The sequence below is a fragment of the Cannabis sativa genome, chromosome 1 (assembly GCF_029168945.1).
Source record: "Cannabis sativa cultivar Pink pepper isolate KNU-18-1 chromosome 1, ASM2916894v1, whole genome shotgun sequence".
Taxonomy (NCBI): domain Eukaryota; kingdom Viridiplantae; phylum Streptophyta; class Magnoliopsida; order Rosales; family Cannabaceae; genus Cannabis; species Cannabis sativa.
The window spans coordinates 62,827,673-62,838,324 of record NC_083601.1 but is presented as its reverse complement, the minus strand read 5'-3'; the positions used below and the strand labels follow the sequence as shown (position 1 = coordinate 62,838,324).

Genomic DNA, 10,652 nt, shown 5'->3' with positions numbered 1-10,652 from the left:
ACCTGGATCTCTTTCTCTGATTCTTTGGTGCTGAAACTCCTTCTTGCTGAAAGTCTTTCTTCACGATCTTCCTCACTATGGTTGAGGTATCACTTGCTGTGTGTGGGCACTACTCTAACACTAAGTAATTTTCGAAATTGAAGAGGAAGAAGAAAGAGAAGGGTCGGCCAAAGATAGGGAGAGAGAGAGGCTCAGTTTTTTCTGAATGAAAAGTCAGAAGAAAAGTGTAATTTTCCTGAAGCCTTCACTATCTATTTATAGCATTCCACTAGGCTTAGGTTTGAATTATTTGGCATTAAAATAATGAAAATATCAGAGGTTAATTCCCTACAAAAGTGGGCGGCCCTATACTTGTGGATTTGGGCCTCACTTTTTGCAATTTTGCAGTTTTATCTTTTCTGCATCTGATTTTCTCAAAAACGCCAATTTTCTAATTCAACCATTTAAATGCCAATTCTAACTATTTAATAACTATAAATAATTATTAAATAATATTGTCATTTATCATATTTATTAATTGAACCATACAAAGTATCATAATTAACAAATATGCCCCTAATACTCTTTCTTTACAATTTCGCCCTTACTTAGTGAAAAATTCACAAATAGACATAGTCTAAATTGAGAATTATAATTGATTAATCAAAACCAATTATATGAGTCTTGGAAGCAATATTATCTCAACTAGTGCGGGGACCATGGGTCTATATAACCGAGCTTCCAATAAGCAGATCAAGAATTTATTCACTGACTTATTAATTCTTTGTTGAATCTACGCATAGAACTTAGAATTGCACTCTCAGTATATAGAATGCTCTATATGTTCCACCATATAGACACATAATTAGTTATCCATTGTTATAATCCTAATTTTATCAATGATCCTCTATATGAATGATCTACACTGTAAAGGGATTAGATTACCGTTACACCCTACAATGTATTTAATCCTTAAAACACTTAACCCCATATAAATGATATCCCAGCTTATGTGAAATGAGATCTCCACCATTTATTTTTGTTTGGTCAAGCTCGATGGAGATCATCCTTTACTTACTATTCGCCAGGTAGAAGCTATAGATTCCATGTTTATGTTAGCGCTCCAACTCAATTGCACTACCGTGTTCCAAAAATGTACGTATCACCCTGACCTAAAAGTAGGCTTAACTAACAAATCAAAGAACACGAATAGCCTTTCGAGATTGAGCCTAATCATAACAGGATTAAGATCATTTGATCTATGATCAACTAGGCCATATTCACTTGAATAGATATTACGGTAAGTTTAATAAATCTAAGTCAAAGTTCAATATCGGTCCCTTCCGATGCATACTCCATGCATCCAACCTGAGCTTTACTTTAACCAATGCTCTGGAAAGAACATAGCATTTCTCCAAATGCAAGTAAACTCTTGTTGTAGATTATCATATCAGTAAAATCCTGTGTCTGATAAATCTAGGAAACTTTATTCACATAGTCATGTTTACTTTCCAATGTGTTGACACCACAATAAACAGGATCAAGTATGTGAAAAGGGTTTCAGATGAATTCATACATTATGTACATGTAATCATGAAATAAATTATGTGAACCATGCAACATTAAATGTTATTTCTGATCTATATTAATAAGTAAATCTGATTATATTGAAATGAGTTTTATTTAGGGCATAAAACCCAACAGTTGCAATTATACACAGGTTTCTAAGCATCCAAACTGATCCAAAGAGTTAACAGAATCAAGCACACAATTATTTTACAATTTCAAATCACATTACACTAATCAGCAGTATAAAACTATCCTCTAGCTTATTGCCATTCCTTAACTAAAACAAAAAAAAAAAACTAAAACAGAAAATTAAAGTGCAGAAAATAAAAAAATTTCAATCTCTCCCCCCAAACTAAATATGACATTGTCCCCAATGTATACAATGAAATGCACAGAGAAGAGACTTACCTGAGACCCTCTCAGAAAGGGTTAGGTGGACCCTTTTCATCCAAAAGAGCCCTCGTACTAAACGAAGAAAATTGATCACCAATAGTGTTGATTTTAGAGTTTTGCACAAGAGTAAGCTCACCTTCAGAACTACCACACATCAATCTTTTCCAACGACGCCGAATCGTTCGAAGTCGCTCTTTAGGCTTTGCTCTCTCCTTATCAGTTTTAACAAACGAACCCTTCACCATCTCAATCTTCCAATAGGTAGGAATGTCGGTTGGGGCAAAAACATTAAAATTGACCTCTTCATCTTGCACTCGCAACTTTAACTCTCCCTTTTGAACATCTATTAGCGCTCGCCCCGTGGCTAAGAATGGTCTTCCCAAAATAGTAGAAATAGTTGAATCTTCCTCCATATGAAGAATTAGGAAATCAGCAGGGAAGATAAACTTACCAACCTTCACCAGTACATCTTCGATTATCCCACGAGGATGAGTCAAAGAACGATCCGCTAGCTGTAAATTCACTGTTGTGGGCTTTGCTTTTCCCAATCCTAGCCTTTTAAAGACAGACAAGGGCATTAGATTAATGCTTGCTCCCAGATCACATAGAGCTTTAGTTTCCACCGAACCCCCTATAGAGCATGGAATATTGAAACTACCCGGAACTTTAAGCTTGGGCGGTAGTTTCTTTTGCAAAATTGCACTACATTCCTCAGTTAATGCCACTGTTTCATAGTCCTCCATTTTTCTATTCTTAGACAATATCTCCTTCATGAACTTCACATAACGGGGCATTTGTTCCAAGGCTTCAGCAAAAAGAATGTTGATGTGTAATATTTTAAAGACCTCTAGAAATTTCGTGAACTGCTTGTCTAGATTGGACTTTCGGAGTCTCTGAGGATAAGGTATTTTCACATGATGATCAATACTGATTAGTGGAGACTGTTGTGGTGGTGCTGGGCTATCAGTAGCCTTCTCTACTGTTGATGTTGGGGTTGGCACATGTTGAACTTTAATCTCCTCATCTACTGGTGGTGTCAATTCAGGCCCAACATATTTTTTACCGCTTCTCAGGGTAATTGCCTTGCAGTTTTCTTTGGGATTGACTTCAGTTGTGCTAGGAAAATTTCCTTGAGGACGGGTTGCTACCTGAGTTGCTAGTTGGCCCATTTGAGTCTGCAAGTCTTTAATGGAAGATCTAGTTTCAGTCATGAATTGTAGCAGTAAATCTATTTGCAAACTAGAATTTCCACCAGAGGCTTATTGCTGAGTATACTGTTGGTTCTGTGTCTGGTTTGATTTCGTTCCTGATAGAACCCACTGTTTCTTCAGTTACCTCCTTGATTGAGCCCATAGTTGTTGTTGTTGTTCTGTGAATAATTCCCAATGGCTTTTGCTTCATCCATTGGCAAATCATCCACATCTGCTTGACACTCAGAAAAGTGATGCGGACCTCCACATATCTCACAAACCAATTGAGCTTGTTTGGCTTGCCCTGCGATCAGCTTTGTTAGGGCCTCAACCTGAGCTGTCAGCTTTGTAATGGCATCCACCTCTAGCACACCAGCTACCTTCTTAGTTTGACTCCTTTCAGTTGGCCACTGCTGATTGTTTAGAGTCATCTCCTCCAACAGATCATAAGCCTCATTTGCACTCTTTCTCATAAAAGCTCCACCAGCTGCTGCATCTATAAGAGTTCTAGTGTTACCAATTAACCCGTTGTAAAAGTTGTGAACCAGCATCCACTTCTCTATACCATGATGAGGGCACTTTCTGATCAGATCCTTAAACCTCTCCCAAGACTCATGGAGAGATTCATTATCTTGTTGACAGAAGTTGTTGATTTCTCCTCGCAGCTTGGCAGATTTTGCTGGAGGAAAGAACTTTGACAAAAATTCTGTTGCCAAATCATTTCAGGTGGCAATAGAGTTGGGTGGCAGGGAATTCAACCAGCTCTTGGCTCGTTCTCTGAGCGAGAATGGAAACACTCTCAGACGAATGGCATCATCACTAACTCAATTAACTTTAAAAGTCTCACAAAGTTCCATGAAGTTCGAGAGATGCAGATTAGGATCTTCAGAAGGGAGGCCACCAAACTGAACTAAGGACTGCACCATTTGAAGTATAGCAGGCTTGATCTCAAAGTTATTAGCATCCACTGCTGGTGGCCTGATACATGACTGCACTCCCGTAAGAGTAGGGACAATGTAATCTCTCAAGCTACGGCCATTAGCTTGATCTTCAACGGCACCACCATTATTACCGTTATTTGCGGCATTAGCATTCACATTAGCAGCCATGATTTCTGTTGTTTCAGCAGTTGCTGAAACTCTTTCTTGCCTCTTGTTCCTTCGGTTTCTCCTACAAGTTTTCTCAATTATAGGGTCAACGGGTAATATAACTGCTTGCCCTTGGCGGCGCATGCACTCAAAATACCTGAAATAGATAAGAACAGTTTTGCAAGACAAAGGTTAGAAATTCAGCAAGAGAAAATATACCAAAGTAGAAGTTAGTATAATTTTGTGTAATATTAATCTTTACACAAGTCCCCGGCAACGACGCCAAAAACTTATTACGAAAATTATGGTTACTACGCAAGTATATGCAATCAAGTAGTATCTCACGCAAGTGAGGTCGAACCACAGGGAATTGGACTAAGTACTACTAAATTATACTTATGATTCTATCTGGTAAAACAATACTTTTTGTGAATAAAATAAAACAATTCAGAAAATTAAAAGAATAAATGAAGATTAATCAAGATGATAGATTAGGGAGGTGAATCCTATTGTTAAGCTACCAATGTTAATACCTAATTGCTATCCTTTTCTCAATGTGAATGACAGATTATGAATTTACCTAACTCTTTTAAGATCTTTTAGGTTCTAAACCTCATGTTCTCTAATTAACTTCTTAATTAAATCAACATGAAATCAGCATTAAGCAATAATCTAATTGTCACTAAGGCTATGTAAATACTTTTGTTTCACATCAAAACCTAGACTATCCAATTTTAGCATTCTCAATTCTCACTTTTCAGATTTCGAATTGAGATCATTAAACATGTAAAAGGGGATCAATCTTGCACATGGAATTAAACACAAATATAGATAGTATTCACAATAAAGATGGAGAAATGGAAATTATTTATTAACTAGGCATAAACTTAAACAACATTCATCATCCTCCCATAATGGGAAATTTAGCTCATAAAAACAATAAAAACATCCATGATTAAATCTGAAACAAAACTAAACATAAAAGAAAGAAATAAGGGTAAGAGAAAGAAACTAGAAGGTGATATCGCTCCGGGTCTTCAAGATAGCTTCCTCTCCACCTTCATCCACTATTTAGGTCTATTTCTGCTTAGTTTTACCTTCTGAGTCGTATTCCTTATATAGGGATGAAAGGTGTGCCTCCAATTGAGAGAAAAATCAAAATTAGGTCAAAACCACGATGTCCGTACCTAGTCGCGACTAGCCTTTAAGCTGGTCGCAACTATAGGCAAACCTCGAAAATCCAAGGTTTTACCAAAATCTTGAAGTCGCGACCAGAGTCGCGACCACAGAAAAGGGTCGCGACCTGGCTCATTGGTGGTCGCGACTACTGATGCCCCCCGAGCAGATTTTTCCAATTTTTTGCCAGTTTGTCCCTTCTTTTCACCATTTGACTGAATTTGAACTTTGACACCCCGAGAACCTAAAACAATGAAAATCAAGCGTAAAAGACACCAATAGACGAGAAAATGCTTACTTTTCAGACCTAAAACATAGGCTAAATATAACCTAACACCTGGTCACGTTCTGATTCAAGTTTCGATTTTGGGTCAGGGTTTGGGTCTGGGTCTAGGTCTTGGTCCAGCTTTGGCTCTTGGTCTGAGTCCCAAATTAAGACATCGACTATGGTCTTGTCCAAGCCCATTTCTTTGATCCCGAGAAAACATCTGATCCCAATCACGGGTCCCAGTCTGGTTTTAGTTCATGTCCCAGGTCTGGGTCTGGGTCTAGGTCCAGGACTGAGATTGGGGTCCAATTCTAGGTCTCGATCCCAGTTCTGGTTCCCGAGTCATATTCAATGTTCGAGTTTGAGTTTAGGTCTGGGTTCGGGTCCGGAGTCCCGGTTAGGGTTTAGATTCAAGTTTTGGACCCAATCCCAAGGTGGGTTTGTGTCCGAGTCTGGATCCTGGTCCGGTTACAGTTTTGGGTATGGGTCCATGTCCTGGTCCTGGTCCTATTCCTAGGTCATGTCCCAGGTCTGGGTCTAGGTCTCGGTCCCGTTCAAAGATCTCGGTCTGGTTCCAGTTCAAGTTTCAGTTTCTGTTCCCAAGTGTGGGTCTGGCTCTTGTTATGTGTTCGGGTCCTGATTTGAGTTTGAGTTTGGGTTCGCGTTCTGGTCTGAGTCCTAGATCTAGACATCGACAACGAATCGGGTCCAACCATCGAGTCCCGGATCTCAGGTCCAGAGGTGGGTCCTATGTCTATGTTTGGGTCTAGGGTCAAGTCCCCAATCCCGATACAAGTTCTAAGGCCCAAGTTCTAGGCCTAGTTTTGGGGCCCAATTCTTAGGTAAGGGTCCCCCATCTATATTTTGGTCCTAGGTCCCGGTCCGGGTTCGGGTCCAGTCCGAGTCCAGGTCCAGTTTTGGCTTTGGGTACGAGTTCGGGCCAAAGTCCCAGTCTTGCTTTGGGCTTAACGTCCTAGGTCCGAGTTTGGTTTTTGGGTCCTAGGTTCGGCCCCGGTTTTGGGGTCTGGGTCTAGGTCCTATTCGCGGTCTGGGTCAAGGTCCTGGTCTTGGTTTAGGTCCCAGTTCACAAGTGTTGGTCTGGTTCAAGTCCCGGTATGGGTTCTGGTTTGAGTTTGGGTTTAGGTTTGGGTCCTGTTACAGTCCCAGTTCTTGTCTGATTCCGGTTCTAGGTTAGGGTCCTGTATCGTGTAGTACTGAACCAGGGACCCGATCCCAGACCCATACTCGGACCTAGACATGGATCTTGATACAAACCTGGACTCGAACCCCAACTCGGACCCATACCCAGACCAGGATTAACACGTGGGACCTCATCCGGACCGAGACCCTAACCCAAACCTGGACCCGTACCCAAGACTTGGACTCAGACCTAGACCCAAACCCAAACCTAGACAGGGATCCGCACTTGGACCCTGACCCAACTCTGGACTCGGACCAGGACTCAGACCCCGACCCAGACCCGAACCTGAACCCGAACCTGAACGTGGAATCGAAATCAGAACTGGACTAGGACCCGAACCCAAACATGGACCCGGACTAGGACCTACGACCCAGACCTAGATGGGGGACCTATACCCGAGATCAGGGCCCGGACCAAGATCTGGACTCAAACTTGGAACTCAAACCCAAATCTAGACCCTGACCGGGATTTGAAACCCGAACCCGAACTCGGACTAGGGCTTGAAGCTCGACCGGGTCCTAGACTCGGACCGGGACCTAGGACCCAGACCTAGATGGGGGACCTGCACCCGGGACCGGGCTTCGGAATTGGCACTGAGACCCAAGACCTGACCCCGGACCCAGACCCTGTACTTGCACCCAGACCAGGTCTTGGGATCCGAAGTGGAACTATTTCAAATGCAGTTACTGCCAAGACTTTGGTGAATGGATCAGCTAAGTTGTCTTCTATGTCCACTTTTTCCACAAGTACATCCCCTCTTGCCACATATTCTCTGATGATATGATATTTCCTTTCTATATGCTTGCTTCTCTTGTGGCTTCGAGGCTCCTTACTATTGGCTATTGCTCCAGTGTTATCACAAAGTAAAACTAGAGGCTTTTCCACTCCAGGCACAACACCGAGACCGGTGAAGAACTTTCTCAGCCAGACTAGTTCTTTGGCAGCCTCTGCAGCAACTATGTATTCTGCCTCCATGGTAGAATCTGAAATCGCGGTTTGTTTAGCACTTCTCCAAACCACTGCTCCACCCGCAATGGTAAACACCATTCCTGATGTAGATTTCCTGTCATCAAGACATGCCTAGAAATCTTAGTCGGTCTAGCCTATGGGATTTAAAGCACCACCCTTGTAGACTAACACATAATGTCTTGTACTCTTCAGGTATTTTAGAATATACTTAACAGCATTCCAATGTTCCTGACCGGGATTTGTCTGATACCTGCTCACGATTCCTACTGCACAACAGATGTCAGGTCTAGTGCACAACATTGCATACATTAGACTTCCAACTGCGGAAGCATAAGGAACTTTTCCCATGTCTTCTATCTCTTGAGGATCAGTAGGACACTATTCCTTAGATAGACGGATACCATATCTAGAAGGCATAGTCGCGCCTTTGGTGTTGGTCATGGAAAATCTCTCTAAGACTTTATCAATGTAAGTTGTTTGAGAAAGAGCAAGGGATCTGTTCTATCGGTTTCTAATAATTTGAATACCGAGAACATAGGCAGCCTCACCCAAATCTTTCATTTCGAATTGAGTGTCTAGCAATTCCTTAATGTCAGTCATTTTCTTGATATTGTTGCCAATGATCAAAATGTTGTCAACATAAAGGACCAGGAATACTACTACTTGGTCTTCCTTGAGTTGGTAAACACAATGTTCATCTTCATTCTGAAGAAAGCTGTAGGTTTTGATGATTTCATCGAACCTTTTATTCCACGAGCGAGAAGCTTGCTTAAGTCCATAAATAGACCCATTTAACTTGCAAACTTTCTTTTCCTGCCCTGGAAGAACATAGCCTTCCAGTTGCTCCATATAGATGGTTTCTTCAAGAACCCCATTAAGGAAGGCTATCTTGACATCCATTTGACAGATTTCATAGTCGAAAGCGGGTGCGATGGAGAGAAGAATTCAGATGGATTTGAGCATGGCGACTGGACTAAAAGTTTCCTCATAGTCCACACCTTCTCTTTTGGTATAACCGTTGGCAACCAGTCTAGCTTTAAAATTTTTGACTTCGCCTCCAGCACCTCTTTTCTTCTTGTAGACCCACTTACATCCGATTGGACGATAGTCATCGGGTGCGTCTACATATTCCCAGACTTTGTTCTTTTTCATGGAATCCTCTCTGAATCCATGCCGGCTGACCACTGTTTCCGTTCTGGACTTACCATTGCCTGTTTATAGGTTAATGGTTCGTCTTCAATACCGTCACCAACGACCATATTGATTTCACCTTCTATGCCATAACGAGATGGTTTTGTAGAAACCCTCCCACTACGATGAGGAGCGGTGACCTTCTGAAAAGGAACTTTGGTAGTAGTTTTCTCAGTTTTTCGACTGAGGGAGTGGGATTATCCCTTCTTGAGTGGAAGAGGATGGAACATTGGAAGGAGTTATATCTGTAAGCATTTCCTCTAATACAACTTTACTTTTCAATTTGTTGTCTTTAATATAGTTATCTTCAAGAAAAGTAGCATTTATAGAAACAAATACTTTGATATCCTTGTAACTATAAAACAATCAAGCCCTAGTCTCTTTAGAATTTCCGACAAACATGCAAACTTCAGTTCGCGATTCCAGTTTGCCTTCTTTCTTTCTCAACACATGAGCAGGGCACCCCCAAATTCTATAATGGCGTAAACTAGGTGTACGACCAAGCCATAGTTCGATGGGTGTCTTAGGGACTGCTTTAGATGGAACAACATTTAAAATGTCGTTTTCCATCTGTATAGCATATCCCCAGAAGGACGTAGACAGAGTTGAATAACTCAGCATAGACCTAACCATTTCTAAAAGAGTGCGATTTCTTCTTTCTCCAACTCTATTTGGCTGTGGAGTGCTTGGGGGCAGTGTATTGGGATTCAATTCCAAGTTAAATTAAATGATCTTTGAACTGCATATCCATATTTTCTCCACCCCTATCAGTTCGCAAGATCTTTAATGTTTTACCTAAATGGTTTTGAGCCAAAGCATGAAATTCCTGAAACTTTTCAAACATTTCAGATTTCTTTTGCATTAGGAAAAGAAAATTGTATCTAGAGAACTCGTCAATGAAAGTGACGACATACTCATAACAACCTCGGGCTTTTACATTCAAGGGTCCGCAAACATCTGAATGCACTAACCCTAGGGGTTGTTTGGCACGCTCTCCCTTTGCAGAGAAAGAACGTTTGGTCATTTTTCCTTCTAAGCAAGACCCACATACTGGCAATTCACCTAAGACGACATTTTTTAATGGACCGTCCTTGGTTAGCCTATTGAGTCTATCAAAGCCTATATGACCTAAACATAAATGTCATAGATAAGTTTGTTCATCATTATCAATCTCTTTTCTTTTAAGGCTTCTAGGTTTAGCTACATTAAAAAGTTCAGTATTTAGTGAGATTTGTGTATCGGGTCTGAAAACATAAAGCCCTTGTTCCATGTTAGCAACACATATATGAAATCCATTACGAGAAATTGAACAATTAGAGCTCGAAAAATTCAATATATAAAATTGTGTTTGTAAACATGAAACACTAAACAAGTTTCTACTAAAGTTTGGAATAAATAAAACATTTTGTAAAAGTAAAAATCTTTTTGTATGAAACTTGATACGGGTCGTTCCTCTTGCTTTGACCGATACTAACTCACCATTTCCAACTTTAAGCTTTAACTCATCTGGGTGCAGATTTTCCCAAGTTTCAAGCAGCTGCAGTGAAGAACAAACATTGTTAGTAGACCCAGAATCAACAATCCACGTGGATTTGTCATTCTCTAAAACACATGATTCAAAGACAAAA

General features: G+C 40.7%; 1 non-coding gene across 1 annotated transcript; it reads left to right on the top strand.

Moving 5' to 3' along the window:
* Positions 1-3,692: 3,692 nt before the first annotated feature.
* Positions 3,693-3,799, top strand: LOC133033795 (small nucleolar RNA R71). Its single transcript, XR_009685858.1, has one exon. It is a non-coding gene; the product is annotated as a small nucleolar RNA R71 (small nucleolar RNA).
* Positions 3,800-10,652: the final 6,853 nt, after the last annotated feature.